The sequence below is a fragment of the Pyrus communis genome, chromosome 5 (assembly GCF_041283825.1).
Source record: "Pyrus communis isolate YQ-2024b chromosome 5, ASM4128382v1, whole genome shotgun sequence".
Classification (NCBI taxonomy): domain Eukaryota; kingdom Viridiplantae; phylum Streptophyta; class Magnoliopsida; order Rosales; family Rosaceae; genus Pyrus; species Pyrus communis.
Genome location: NC_142569.1, coordinates 18052428 through 18066604, shown reverse-complemented (window position 1 = coordinate 18066604; position 14177 = coordinate 18052428). Strand labels below are relative to the sequence as shown.

General features: G+C 36.8%; 1 pseudogene; it reads right to left on the bottom strand.

Annotated features, from left to right (window-relative positions):
* Positions 1-1751: 1751 nt before the first annotated feature.
* On the bottom strand, positions 1752-2781 carry LOC148696913 (non-functional pseudokinase ZRK2-like; annotated as a pseudogene).
* Between the last annotated feature and the right edge of the window lie 11396 nt (positions 2782-14177).

Genomic DNA, 14177 nt, shown 5'->3' with positions numbered 1-14177 from the left:
GTTACGGTTCGTCTTTTTCTTGCTATGGCTGATGCACAACGTTGGCATCTCCACCAACTTGATGTCAATAACGTGCTTTCTTACATGGAGACCTTGATGAGGACATTTATATGACTCTTCCACCCGGGGTTTTTACGAAAGAAGGAGACCCGTGTTTGCAAACTGCGCAAGTCATTGTATGGCCTTAAGCAATTGTCAAGGCAATGGTTCATTAAGCTTTCGGTTGCACTCAAAAACTTGGGTTTCCAACAATCCAAGGCCGACTATTCGTTATTTGTTCTCACCCGAGGTAATTTGATCATCATCATATTAGTTTATGTGGATGACATTATTATATCAGGGAATTATTTGGAAGCAATCGAGGTCACAAAATCTTTACTGAAGTAGCAATTCAAGTTAAAAGGACATGGGACAATTAAAATACTTCTTGGGGATCGAGGTAGCGAGGTCAAACAAAGGCAATACCATTTCACAAAGAAAATACAAACCGAAGATTCTTGAAGATGTCGGATATTTTGGAGCTAAACCTACATCATGTCCGATGGAGCAAAACTTCTCTCTCAACAAAGACGAAGGAGAGTGCATTCCAAATCCCTCCACATACTGACGACTTGTGGGTCGATTGATTTATTTAACCATTACATGACCTGATTTAGTATATCCAGTTCATATATTAAGTCAGTTCATGGACAAGCCGAAGACACCGCACATGGAAGCAACGTCCCATGTTCTACGCTATCTTAAACAAGCTCCAAGACAAGGCTTATTTCTTCTTGCAAATAGCTCCATTCAATTGAAAGCTTTTTGTGATGCAGATTGGGCTAGGTGCTCAAACACTCGACGTTCTGTCATTGGGTATTGCATATTCCTCGGGCACTCAGTAGTCTCTTGGAAAACCAAGAAGCAAGCTACTGTATCTCGATCAAGCGCAGAAGTCGAATATAGATCCATGGCTACAACTTGTTGTGAAATCACTTGGCTGAGAGCCATCCTACGAGACTTGGATATCTCACACCCACAACCTGCAATGCTATACTGTGATAGCCAGGCCGTTCTCCACATTGCATCAAATCTTATTTTCCATGAACGAACCAAACACATTGAAATTGACTGCCATCTTATTCGAGAGAAAGCCCAAAATGGAACAGTCAAAACTGCTCATGTGTTGACTCAATGACAACCTGCTGACATATTCACTAAGCCACTTGGTATGTCATAGTTTTCAACTCTACTTAGCAAGTTGGGAATCATATATATATATTCCAACTTGAGGGGGAGTGCTAAGAAAACAAATGATGATTAACATATAATTAGGGATTGAGATATGCCGACTTTTATATGATCCCTTAACCTTTGTGTAATCCCTTAATTGTAGGAATGTAATTACTTGTATAGGCTCAATTCCAGGATCAGGAATTAATCCCTCCAGTGTATAAAATCCTTGTAATAGTTTGATGTTGAATACAACACTATTTTCACCTTTCTCTACATCCTTCTTCTTGATTAATATTCAGAGCTTTTTGTCTCATCAAGAATACAAGCAAGAGCACACCAGTTTTTTCTGTAATGTAACCAAATTTCATGTAGGAAGAACCAAGGTACCCAAATTTTATTCACCTCATCATCATTAACATGTGATTTCATAGGAGGATTTTTTATGGAGAGTGAGAAGTTACATAGTTTGGAAACATAATCATGGTCCAAGAAAATACATGTGGGTTTTAAATCCCGATGAAAGTAGTGGATTAAAGCTAGCTGGGCAAAACTAACTTTTCAATTTGAACGAGTTCTCTAACCACATCCCCAATACGTGGGCAATCTTCAATTTTATCTCAAATGCATAAAAATGCGAGGTCTAGAAAATAATGCCACTGCAATCGTATGACCTGATTTTCCCCCACCTCCTCAAGAATTTTCGGATCGCCAATTGCCTTGGTTTGATGACGACATTCAAGAACATATGGAATCAAATATTCTCTTCCTTTCACCTGACAAAATTTCACAGCTTGTCGTCCGGTCAGGAAAACAAGTAAAAGCACACCAAAGCTAGAAAAATTAATTTTTTTTTTTCTTCGGAAATGAGATTAAACAGCCGATAGTCAGGGTCACGGTACCCATCTGTCCCTCTCATAGAATTTTCAATATCTTATTCGATTTGAGGAATGATTACGGAGAGTGAGAAGCTGTAGAGTTTGGGAACATAGTTATCGTCCAAGAAAATACATTTGGGTGATAGATTTCTATGAATGATGGGTCCGGGAAAGGCGATATGGAGATAACTGCAAGGGCAAGCTACTTTGCAATACGCAATCTAATGTTCCATGGTAGTAAGATTTGATCTTCATTAGCACCTCCAAAACTTCCATCAGAGTTGAGAACTTTTGCTACGTATTCATGTACCAGAACTGGTACAGGGACCTCTAAACAGTAGCCTAAGAGTTTCAAAAAAATTTCATGGTTACTCGTCTGTATTGAAATGACAATGTTACGAATAGCCTGAGACCTAGCTCGATCCTCAATGTGCCAGCGGCCGATGAAGTACGTCACAATAATAATTGATCGGCCATCTATGTCACACATGCCCAACTTGTCAAGCAAGTTGGAAAACACACTATTAGACACAGCCTTAGTAAGCACATCAACAAGTTGATCTTGAGATCCCACAAAGGGAAAATTAATAATTCCAACATTCAATTTTTCCTTGATGAAATGTCGATCAATCTCCACATGTTTTGTTCGATCATGTTGCACTGGATTATGAGCAATCTCAATAATAGCCATGTTATCACAATGAAGTTTCATATCACCTTTGGGTTTAAATCCAAGATCTCTCAACAATTTTTTCAACCGCAACAACTCATATACACCATGAGACATACCACGAAACTCAGCTTCGACACTTAACCTAGCCACCCCTTTTTGTTTCTTGCTTATCCAAGTAACTAGATTACCACCCACAAAAGTAAAATATCCAAATGGAGATCACTGGTCAGTGATTGAACCTGCCCAATCTGCATCTTAATATCCATTCTTGGAGAAAATCAAGCCTCTACCAGGAGCCATCAAGTACCTTAAAATATGGATTACTGCATCCATATGTGCTTCACTAGGTGAGTGCATAAATTGACTTACCACACTAACTACATAAGCAATGTTAAGGCGAGTATGAGACAAATAAATTAATCTCCTCACAATACCGTTCCTTACGAGTAGGAACTTGATCCGAAAATAAGCACAAACGATGATTCTCTCAATCGAAGTATCAACAGGTTTGCAATCTCAAGTGGAATTCTTTTCCAAAGCTTCCATCTCAACATTCATGGCATTAACCCACTTAGGGTCAAGACAAAATATCTTGCAATTTTATTGGAACTGATACACTAGATAGCTGACTTATGTAAGATGCATATGGTTTGGATAAAGATGAGTAGACAGATAGTTGTTGATAGGATACTTGGCTTTGGCATGCATATCAGGCTCATATTATACTTTAGGTTTTCCATGATTAACCAAGGTTCTAAAAAACGCTAGGCGCTAGTTGAGAGGCGAGCTGGCGCCTAGCGCCTAGGCGGTTAGGCGGGGTCTAGGTGGGCACCTAAGCAGATTTAGGTAAACTTCTTATATATCTTGTAAATTAGTGCATATTGACAATTACAAAAAATTAAACTTGTATGAAATTCATGGATAAAATAATAAAAGAATAATAAAATGCAAAAAGATTATCCACCAAGTCCAAATTTTAAAAACACATTAAGCATATATGTCATAGAACCATAGTGAGGAGTATTGTAGGATGACACATGTACAATAAGTTCCCAATTTTAAACCACACAAAATGCAAAATAGGGAAAAAAAAATTAAGGAAATATAGTAATGTAGATGGGATTTTTTTTTTTAATTTCAAAAAAACAAACAAAAAAAACAAAAAAAAACCTCCTAGCCTCCTAGCACCGCCTAGCCCGTCTAGGCGCCGTCTAGAGCCGCCTTGCCCGCCTAGGTGGCCACCTAGACCCCAACCGATTTTTCCAACCGATTTGCAAGAAAATGCATCGGGTCACCACCGCCTAGCGCATAGGCCGTTTTTTAGAACATTGCGATTAACTCAAGGCAACTGATAAGTACAAGAATCATCAGAATTTACCTCGTGTGTCACCATCTTGTATCAAACCATTAGAACAATCATCACTAGACGAACAATCAACAAGCAACTCGTTAGTCATACCAGCAGCAGGCAACTGGTCATCAAAAGGCAATTCATCAGACATACCAACAATAGGCAACTCTTTGGACACATTCGACGAGTTGTCAATAGAAATAGTCTCGGGAGTGACAGTTGACAATTGCCATCTATAGCCGACTGGTTAGTAACAAGTTTCATCCCCAACTCTGCCTGCAACACATCATAAATACCATTTATTCAAATATATACTTCACTACCCCTCTACCTCTGAAGTGAGGAGTCGGAAGAGGGCTTCACAAAATACGGAACTTCTTCGTGGAAGGTGAGATCGATGGTAATTTTTTTTTTTCTGAGTCGAATGATGATAACATTTATAACTTTTCTGATTGTTAGCATATCCAATAAATACACATCGAAGAGCACATGCGTCATGTTTACTTTGCTGATGAGAGTAGACATGCACAAAAGCCACTCACCCAAACACCTTCGGAGGAAGTTTGGATACAAAAATAGGAGAAATATGTTTTGTAGCACATCAAACGGTGTCTGAAAATCAAGAACCCTACTTGGAACACGACTTATCAAGCACACAGCAGCCAAAACAGCATGACCCCACAAATGATGAGGAACATATTTATCCAACATCAAGGAGCGAGCAACCTCCATTATTTAACGATTCTTCCATTTAGACCCACAATTTTGTTGGGGTGTAAATGAAGTAGTCGTCTGGTGAATAATACCATGATCGCGAGAAAAGCATGCCAAAGTGTGATTCACATATTCTTCTTCATTATCATACCTAAAGACCTTAAAATTGGTCTAAAACTGAGTAGACACCATTGCACAAAATTCTTGAAGAAGTAAAGGGACATCACTCTTATTCTTCATCAAGAACACCCAAGTTAATGGAGTACAGTCATCAATAAAGGTAAAAACCAACGAAATCCATTAGAAATAACCTTCGTTGGGCCCCACATATCAAAATGTATCAAATCAAATGACAAAGTAGCTTTAGAATCACTTATGGGAAAGGAAGCATGATGACTCTTAGTCATGACACATGTTTCACACTTGAACTCTGAATCACTACAAGTGCGAAACAAAGAAGGAAATAGATGCTTCATATAATTGAATGATGGATGTTCCAAACGTCGATGCCACAACCAAATTTGATGTTTGTCATCCACTTTAGCACTTAGAACTTGATTATTATTTGAACCTAAATCAATAGGATCCTCCATAGTCATGATGTACAAACCCTTTTTACCATGACCAATTATCTTCTTAGTTTGAATGTCTTGAAAATAACAATACGTGGGGTAGAAGTGAGCGGAACAATATAACGTATCAAGTAGTTTTCCTACCGAGAAAAAATTGCACTTCACATTAGGAACAAGTAAAGCATGGACTAGTGATAAGGTTGAAGTAAGAGAGATAGTGCCTTCAACATTCACAAGGGAAGATGCTCCATTTGCACTAGTAATATACAGATCACGAGCATAGTCACCTAACTCATCAAACACTCTTGGGTCACTAGTCACATGATCAGTGGCCTCAGTATCAATTATCCATATATTTGTTCCACCAAGATGCATAACAACACTATGATTATATTGAGCCATTTAACTAAAACACGAACAATAAAGGCACAAAAGATACACAACAGAATTAAGATAATTTACCAAAATGTTGTAGCAAAATAACTATTCCGAGACTGCAGCACTGCACTGTTCACGACACTGTAGCAATGTATTGTAGCACGGCACCATTCTTGGACTCTAGCACGGTATTGTTCACCTTTTCTTTCTTTTTTTTTGGTACGATACCAAGAAAAGTGGGCACAAAATTAAGCACACAGGTCACCAAAAGCGGACTGCTTTGATACCAAGTTGAATTAAACATGGTAAAATGCCAAAAATATATATGAGAATATTTGAGAATTTCTTGTATATTCATTAATCTCCAAAGTGGAGTATATATAGGAGTTATAATTGGTATTACATATGCACTTCATCAAGGTGGGACAATATACTACTATTTACACTTCAACTAATATATAAATATATAACTCGCAACAGTTCCAGCTTTGAGTCCTAACCTTGAGGACAAGGTTGATTTAGAAGGAGATGGTAATGATAGGATTGTGATTATCTTAATCACGGCTTAAGGGAACAGTAAGCATTTAATTAAAGTATAGTCCTTGCAAAAGATTAGAATTTAAAAAATTGCATACTCAATTTAATCCCTTAAAGTGTACTTTTATTAAAATTTATTTTCTATATTTGTTAGCTAGTTGAAGGTTTGAGCAAGGAGCTCAGCTCTCTCTCTCTCTCTAGTCTTCCTCTCCACACTTACATACACTATTCCATTGTTGCTAGCTACCTGTAGGTCTGAGCAAGGAGCTGAGAATTTGATCCTAACACAAAACCGGCATGACCGACAGCCTCAACTACCGAAACAAAGCAAACCCCTTAAGTCCATCAGCCTCCTCGTCTCCCCAACCGCCTTCACATCAACCACCCCATCATCCCCTTTTTCTAAATACCATTCCCGCATGATGGTAAAGACGCGGATTACGCGGCAGGCCTTGGCACCTGAGTGGTAGAAGCAGCAGAAGTCGCTGAGCTTCATGGACTTGAGAAGCTAATACTGTTTCTCTACCGCCATCAATGGGATTGGGATTTTCTTACCTTCTTTGTTCTTGATTTCCTGTTGGAATTTAAAAGGTTTTGTGTAGTGGGTTTTCGGTGTTTCGGTGAGGAAGATATGTGTTTTGGCGCCAAGGGATAGTTATATGCTAGAATAAAATATGTGGCTTGCCATGAGTCATCTCAAGAATCACAATGCTGATAAGTGGTTTAACTGCACGAAAGTTCTACAATGTTCCAGAATATATAATTTTTTGAATTTTTTAATTTTTAGATGAGAACTGTTATAAGCACTTCAAAAATTTTATTCTATACTCTTCAAAAATGTATTTTTCTTACTAATTAAAGAAAGTTTGAAATGCAAAATGAGATTTTAAGAATACCACTAACAATTCCCTCATCGTATCTTTGATTTAGAATTCAACAGTTAAAAACTCTATTCTATTGAGTACCTCGTAAGTATCCGAAGCGCATTAGGATTGCAAGTTATGATTGTTGGAGTTTGGTGGTTGAGATTAGAGGCCACGTTTGAGTCCCACATCGGCTAGAGGACGAGCCAATATAGTGCTTTATAAGTAATGGTAGACACACATACTATTGAGGCTTTTTGGTAAAACCTTATACCTGTTTCTCTCAGGTGGCTAAAGTAATAGGAATATTGGCAATACCTACTGTCAACAATTGAATTACTTTTTAAAAGATTTAGGTTTTTTAAAAGATTTGGGTTCTTATACTCCTAAACTCCCAAAACTTGCATACTTAGAAGCCAATAGACATGTGTTATAGTAGCCCAATAGACCTGTGTAATAGAAGCCCAATAGACATGTGTAATATGAGAAATAATTTGTGCATTATTTTACTCCTAAACACCCTTGTTTATTATCATTCCTTGAACTCTTGCTTATTTTCGTTCTTTAATTCTCCTTGAATTTATTAGATACAAAATCTAAAAGGGTAATGTTAGGAAGACTAAATTTGTAGACAAAATTGGTAAACTAAATGATTTGTCACCAATAGGAATGAGCACGTTTATCAATGCTAAAGTAATAATTCAATTAATCATCAACTTCCACATCTTTTGATTTATAAAATTTTATTTACAAATTTAATCTCCCTAACATTAGCCGATTAAAAAAAAAAAAAAAGTGTGTTAAAGTAGAAAAGAGTGTGCGGAAATCAAGTTTTATGTGATATATATTTTGTACACCTCAACTTTGAACAAATTTTATGAAACATTTCATATTAAAGATGATTAATATTGTGATAAGACCCCAACTGTCACATCCCAGCTTGAACCCCCACCACATCCCAAGCTTAACTCCACCGTAGCATGATATTGTTCGCTTTGGGCCCCTACCACGCCTTCACGGTTTTGTTTTTGGGAACTCACATGATAACTGCCCAGTGGGTCACCCATCCTGGGATTGCTCTCGCACAAACTCGCTTAACTTCGGAGTACCAAGGAACTTCGAAGCCAGTGAGCTCCCAAAAGGCCTCGTGCTAGGTAGAGATGGGAATATACATATAAGGCTTACAGGATCCACTCCCCTGGATGATGTGGGATGCTACAATCCACCCCTCTTAGGGATCCAACATCCTCATCAGCACACATCAGGCTAGGGATTGGCTCTGATACCAAATTGTCACATCCTAGCCTGAGCACCACCACATCATGGGCTCGACTCCACCATAACACGATATTGTCTGCTTTAGGCCCTAACCACGCCCTCACGATTTTGTTTCTAGAAACTCACAAGATAACTGCCTAGTGGGTCATCCATCCTGGGATTGCTCTCGCACGTACTCACTTAAATTCGGAGTTCCGACAAACTTTGAAGCCAGTGAGCTCCCAAAAGGCCTCGTTCTAGGTAGAAATGGGAATATACATATAAGGCTTACATGATCCACTCCCCTGGGTGATGTGGGATGTTACACCAACTACCATCGATGAATAGTAGTTGGCGTTGTACATTCCTTTTATATTTTTACTTATCATAACACAGGAACTTCACAAACAACCATCCATTCAATCAATTATTCAAATTGATGGTCCGAGCATATTTTTGCTATATTGTCAAAGAGTTTGTTTTCCAATTGTTCATTTCATCTCAACATGCAACAAAGAACTAATCTGACTTTCAAAAGAATGAGTTCTGACTCTATGTAGAGAATTAACCCCAAGAAAATGTTGCAACTATGAACAAAGTATTTAACTTCTTTGGTTGCAAAAGATACCAAACCAGCAAGTTGTTCAATAAGACCACTAAAATTGGAATTCTTAAATGTGAGAACCAAAATCACAGAGAAAATAATGTAATAATTTTTCAAAAAAAAAAAAGAATTGAAGCAATAGAGGTAATGAGTAACATCCCCAAATCAGTTGAATCACCAATCAAATTTGATTTTAGTTGGGCATTTCTTCAAACACCATATAGGCAGATAAGCTTCGCACTTCGCAATTGAAAATCCCAGAAAATATTCATAAGCAGCAAGGATTGCATGAACCACCATCGTATTTCATTTCCTACCAAGATAAAGATTTAGTTTCCCAGATCACACTTATTTTGGACAACCCAGATGCTCAAATTAATTAACATTTCAAAATTAATGAAGAAAAATATGTTATATATATCATAGTCAATAAACTGATCAAATATAATCAAGTTTAAATAACAACTCAGACCCCCAAACTTTGCGAGATGAATCCCTAATTTCCCAGATGACGAAGAAGAGTGGGGTGGGTGGGGCTGTAGGTGCAAGGAGAAGACAGAGAAGCGGCGGGGAATTGAACAACTGCCCACCACTATCGGAGAAGATGATTGGGGTGGATAAGGCTGCTGGTGCAAAGAGAAGATAGAGAACGAAAAAGAATGAAAGAGAGGTTGCTGCTGGCAAACGAAGGAGAAGACAAGACTAACAATCCTTTCATTTTTTAGGGGATTGGCTAAGACCTTCTAGTGAAGGTGCTAGTCCACGCTAGTCCTCACGAGTCCTGTTAAACTTAGTCCCTCTTTGCAACAAACATAGGACTTCACTAATCATTAGTCTAATCCAGTCTAGTGAAGACTAGTGATGCCAAACAAACACACCTTGCAAGTGTATGCAAAATACGAAGCCCTAGTATTCAGTGAAAGTTTACCGATAGCCAAACATTGAATAGAAACTTTGTGTGTTACATGAACCTCACTGAATAATTGAGTTTAGTAAGGTGCAACCAAACTCAAATGTAATATTCACATGTACCCACCAAGATTTACCCCAACTTAAACGCACAAAAATCTTAAAAACATGAAAGAAACTACTTATCAATTCATGCATCATTTGGAGCCTTTTGATGTTTGTTTCAAAAATTGAGCGAAAGAGTATGAAAGTTTGAAGAAAATGACGGGTGGGCTATACGACCTGATTTCTCTGCAATCTCTCCAATGTGAGAGTCTTTCTCTTTGTGTGAGAGTTTTTCTCCCTTGTGTGAGCAATTTCTTCAAATTTCGGTAAATCATTTAGCCGCAGCCCCAAGCATGGCCAAGGTCGGTGGCAGCCATTTTCCTTTTTCTTCTTCCTGTTTCTCTCCTTTATTGCTCTCTACTTTCTGGCCTATTTTCCCCTTTGTTTCCACCCCCTTGCACCTTTGACTTAACCAACCTCTACCTAGAATTAGAAAGCTTTATTTCCCCGATTTCCCCTTTCTTCTCCTCCCACTTATCTCTCCACCCCCATGCATCTACTCAAATCACTTTCTTTCTATCCTGCTTGGATTCGTCCTCTCTCCACTCTAAAATTGCTCTGATTCGTAACCATTTTGTTTAGCCATGTTTCACGACAATATTGGAAAGTGCGTAGAGCTCCGGCTTGGGTTTTTACACCACCACTTTCCTACTATGTCTCGATCTCTCGACACTACTACATGTTCGGAGTACTTTCCCTTTATTATCTTAGTGGTTGCGCTCCAAGTTATGGGGTGTTTGCTAGAGGATAATAAAATTTGGTTCTTTTTTTTGTTTTAGGGGTTTGGCGAGTTCTTATCTCTGGCATTTACAGGAGGACTGGTTTGTAGTTGGCAACAAGTACTGCAGGTGCTTCAGTAGCAGAAGAGGATCCAGGCGTTTATGATTTCTTTGTGTGTTTTTTTTTTGTGTTGGGCTCACCTTTTGGGTTGGGCTTTTCTTTTGTCGTTGTTTTGGAGGTCCTAATGTTGTTGTGTGCTTTGTGTGTTTTTGGGCCCCCACTCTTATATATATGGTGTGTTGGTAAAAAAATGTTACCTATTGACCAAAAAAAATGCAACTGCCTCAATGATCATTTTATGTTAGGGCAAATACTAATTTGCATAGAATAAGTCTCAAGTTCAAAACTCATTCGTTTTGAAAAGAAATATGGGGCATTTTTGCTAGACTGTGACGTGACATAATATTTGTTTGAAGCCGAATTAAATTGTCTATCTAGCTATAGCGCTAGCACGTCGTTGCGATGCTGCCAAATCAACTACTGATGATTTAAGCACAACTAGACAAGTGTGCCCGCCGGTTGCAGTAGGCAGTTGAACGTTGATCATTAAATGATATAATTCTCTAAATAAAGATGTCGCAGCAACTGCTATTTAATTTCATTGACCCAAATCCCTATATGAATGATGGAAAATTGCTAGCAGAATTTTGTAACGTTGACTTGTAACTAAATAAGATTTAGAAGTATGGGCGGTAAGTTAAGTTGGAGAAAAATTTATTATAGCTTCGTATTAAGGTCAAATCAAACACGTGTTAATCCTTCAGGTTATCAGAACACACCGGACTCTAAATATGTGGGTGGCAAATCAACCTTCAAAGATAGCCAGCATAGCCATGCATATAACATATATGGGAGACCATTAATTAATATTGGTGACAACAGATAACACGTAGGTATCCTCTCATGCTTTGATTTGTTGCAAGAATTGAATAGAGGAGAACTCTAGAAATGAAATGGCTCACGTTGCTTCAGCCATGTATACCACAAAAGTAGGTTATCTAATTCTGATCACATATTTCACATGCATATTTGGACATTTTTGTATACGTAACACTCAACGCAGTAATGCCTTTACTATTTTCAACCAGATTATTGGGTAGGGCATGCATGGATATATGACTCTTGATAGTGATCAATCGAGTTTATGGGGCGCATTGGATCACATCCTAGCTAATACTGAGGGCATGCATTTATATCATATCCTCTAAAGGTCATCAAATAAGACGTACGTGTACTTGATATATGTAAGCTAGTAAAGTCAAAAACCAACCATATTGTGTGTGGTTCAAATTTTGGCATTAAGATGAGAGCGATTAGAGTGATGCGTTGGAATAAGGTCAGTCTAAAATATACAAAACTACAGTTTGCTTCGAAGATTTATTTATAGGGGAGAAAGAAAGAAAAATGTTTTAAAATGCTTAGATTTATTAACGTATAATGACTAAGAAATACGAAAATGATTATGACTATGAGAACGGAGAGAGGAGTTGAAGCTGTGGATACAAATATGCTTTTAAAAACTAAAGTTCATGAAATATCAACAATGTCATAATTCTTTAGAAATCGAATACGGATGACAGCAGTGTATACAAATATGCTTTTAGAAATCACTGCTAGAAAGCATACATGCAATAATGATAGAAATTGTGACAATCTCAATCCTCAAGTCAGTCCAAGATGTACATAAAGGAAGAACTTTTACAAAGTTTGGTTGACTCGGAAAATAAGGGATTCCCAGCAAAAGAACAGCCTTATCGTGTGCTTTTGTATCAACTAATGGAGAAAAGATTTGTCTATCCTGGTTGTATGCAACAACTGAGTTGGTCTTTTCTCTCGTGTAAGTGGAGATAACACATTTTCAAATCATTCAATCATCACATACAATGGATCGATACATCTCAGATTTTATTTGATGTTAGGGCTAGATTAGCCGTCATATTGTCATACAATGTTATTCATTTACTTAAAATATGACACGTGTATATATACTTCATCTAAATTCATATATTAATCATACACAGATTAATGTTAATATAGCACCATACATGTAACAATATTATCGTCACAGACAAGAATATTTCCGCCAAATGATATCTATAGTATGAAATTCACTTGGTAAAAACTTCTTCTTTTCTTTTCCTTTTTTTTTTTTTTTTTTTTTCTGGCTGGATAATATCAGTCATGATAAGATGGTCAGCACAATGTCCTTGTAGCATTCCACTATGGTAGTATGCACGCTTGTCACTCCTCTATACAACCTCATCATGTTTGATCTTGTCCTTATGTCATCGGATAAAGATACAATTAAAATACAAAATTGTGCTTAATTATTCGCGCATCGGATGCTACAAGCTAGCAATCTCATGATCTAGATCGATTACTTGCCGACAATATGATATATGTCTCCAAATTATTAGGATTAAGGTACACTCCTTATTATATATATGTCCAGTACATAATGTTAAAGCTTTTGTTTAATTAAGTAACAACTTTATTGTCTCCATCTCTAAATGTATTTTTTTATATATAATTAACAATATGTTTATATTAAGAGTGTGAATGAATAAATTAATATTGAACTCGCCATTTACGAAATTTGAAAATAAATAATTTCACTTACAAGTAAAGATAAATATCACTAGATCGTATTACTAAAGGAATCTAAATGTATAAAGTTACATATAACATTTATAGATCAAACCTCCATCTCTGGTAAAGGTAATTAGGTAACATCTTAATTTGTGATGACTTGAGTCAATGTAGTTCAAATAGTTTCATTATTAGTTTTAACCCTGAATATGTAATTAATTATTATTTAAGATTTACTCATATAGGAGAATTGTAAAGACTTTACCCTATGTTGTTCTTTTTTTTTTTTTTTTTTTTTTTTTTTTTTTTTTTTAAACAAACGATATTATTTACATTAAAAGAGAGAGGGTGGGATTAGCCTCACAATGGGCTAGCAATAATGTGATTCAAATTCGCCTTTGGCGAGAATCGAATCGAATACCTCTCACTTACAAAAGAAGAAGAATACCACTAGACTGTGGTACTAAGTGGCAACTTTATAATGTTTGGATGAGAAAAATAAACTTGAAATTTTGAAAAAAAATCAGAATTTATAAATTGATATGCGCCAATTGCCTTGTTTGGATTTATAAACATAGAAATTTAGAATTTACATGTGGAAAAAAAAACTTGCCTCTAATTCCCAAGTTTAAATTCTATGTAAATAGGTGTCATTTCCAATTTGAGAGTTTAAAAATAACAAATTTTGTATTCAAATTCAATTGATCTTTTAAGTTAACAAAACAAAAAAAATTGGGAAAGAAATGAATCGAAAA